Here is a 2,257-nt window from a genome sequence, read left to right as displayed (position 1 = left end):
TCCCTCCTTTACATTTTGCAGCCGGTGCATATCATGTATTGGCACAACCTGAGATACATTTCCTTTTTTTATCCCTCACAGAGAATAAATATCAAGAAGTGGTCTATCTTTTTTCCAAATGCATTTATTTTTCCTCTTTTTAATTATATTTTTTAAATTCACGGAGGCAATAAACAAATACCAAGGAGACGGTACAACTTCAGTAGCTCTGTAAACACAATGATATTTTCACAAAGCATTTTATAATTACTGTAACAGAGGCATGTCTATCATGATCAGAGTGTATCAGCTCTTGTGAATACTAGAAATGTGGCTGGTAAGATGCAAGTAAGAGCTTTCCAAGTAATGGAGGTAATTTATGCACCCTTATTATGGAAACATTTTCAAGCCATTGTTCGATTTGGGTGTAGTTTGCTTATTTAAGCATAGAATGTCACTCTGTCATTTCACACTTCTCCACCATCCTCTCTGTTGATTACACTTTGTCTGAGACACATGAAACAATTAGTTATTGATAGAGTTTAAGGTTTATGCATAGGGAAAAAACAGGAAAATTTACACATTAGGAAATGCTGCTGTCTCAGCCAACAAAAAAAGAAAGTTGCAAAACCATATGAGAATATTCATCCTGGAAATATTAGTCCTGGGAATCTATTGAGTATTTAGAGCAAATGTAAGGAGAAGGACAGCCTCATATCTCTACCAACAATGTAAATACAGAGTATCACTGCTCACTCTGAGCTAGAGAGAGTGGTCATCCTAAAAGAGTGGGCATGCAATGGGGTTTTGCTTGATAGGGATAAGTCCACATCCTGGAGAAAAAGGGGACAGACAGGAACCTGAGCCAGTTGTGTTGAGGTTTCTTTCATACTTAGGATTACACATAAGGTGCAAAGGGATTGCCAAGCTGAAGACTGGGTAAATCTCATAGGGCATTAGCTCTGCTGGCAAGCCAAGAGGTGGCCCAGGCTGATGCCCACGTAGCAGCTCCACAGGAAGGTGGGTTCTTGGCAGGATGAACCCTGAGGATGCAGGACACAAACCCCTCTGCCTCCCCAGCCCTGTGGCCTCTCTTCACCCCCCTTGTCATGCATTGGCCTTTTTGTCCCTTGCACAGCCACAGTAGCTGGCTCACACCCCGGGGAGCTGGCATACAAGCGACACCATGCCAGTAATGACGACGGTGCAAGCGCTTGGCTTCCCATCTGCCAGCCCTGCAAACCTCCCAGGGATAGAAGACGCAAGCTCAAGCCTACCCTGCTTCTATTACCTGCCTGCGTTTTTAGGCTGCTCCAATTTGCCAGCGTCATGTTAAGTGGGCAATGCACAGCTCACAAAATTAGGGATACACAGGTGAGTGCACGACATCTCTAGCAGATCCCTTCCCAGGACTGACTAGCCAGCAGTAACTCCTGGAGAGGTCCAAGGGAGTCTGGAGCCTTGGCTGGGAGATAGACTAGGACGCAGCCCCTCTGCGTTTGCAGTATCACCTTCCTGTTTCCCCAGGCGACATGATCAGATATAACTATAATTATAGGTATGTTGTCATCTGAGCTGTTTGTCAGGAGAGTTATGTATTAACTGTGAATTGCCTGGGCTGCAGCAATGTCAGGCAAGCCTGAATCCTGCTTGCCGTTATCACTCTTACATGCGAGAGGTATTTTTAGCATTTATGATTACAAAAATCTCATGTTCGAGCGAGATCTGAGATAAGATTTTAAGACCCTATTTGTCTAATAGTCTCCCTGGGATGTATTACCACTTGCAAAACCGTGTGGGATGAGGTTATAAAAAGTGGTCTTTCCGATCAGAAGATGCTCTGGTTCCTGAGTGCAGAGCTGTGAACCGAGGCACAGCTATTGCCAGGCAGAGGATCATTGATGTCACTATTTAATAAAGTGACAGTTGTCCTTCACATGAGACGAATCCTGCACCTACTGACGTGCGGAATGTAAGTCCCTCGACTGGAGCACTGCAAGAATAGACCCCTGGGGAGCAGTTAATGTCTGTGGGGACCTGAGTGTCCCCCCCAAATCCCAAACTAGAGGAGACCCTGCGCGGCAAAGGTCCTCCCGGGTGTATGTACTAGTAGGTCAACTGCTTTGCTGGTTTATTCCCCCATGGGATGAGAGAGAATAATTGGGGCTACAATTAGCAACAGAAATACGTGTGCTTCTGAGGAAGAAAAGACATCACAGTGATGAACACTTTAAAGTTGGATGATCACTTGAAACTCTGACTCAGTCTGCCAGTTTGG

The sequence above is a fragment of the Lepidothrix coronata genome, unplaced genomic scaffold (assembly GCF_001604755.1).
Source record: "Lepidothrix coronata isolate B3197 unplaced genomic scaffold, Lepidothrix_coronata-1.0 Scaffold74, whole genome shotgun sequence".
NCBI lineage: Eukaryota > Metazoa > Chordata > Aves > Passeriformes > Pipridae > Lepidothrix > Lepidothrix coronata.
Note: the sequence above shows the minus strand (reverse complement) of the source record.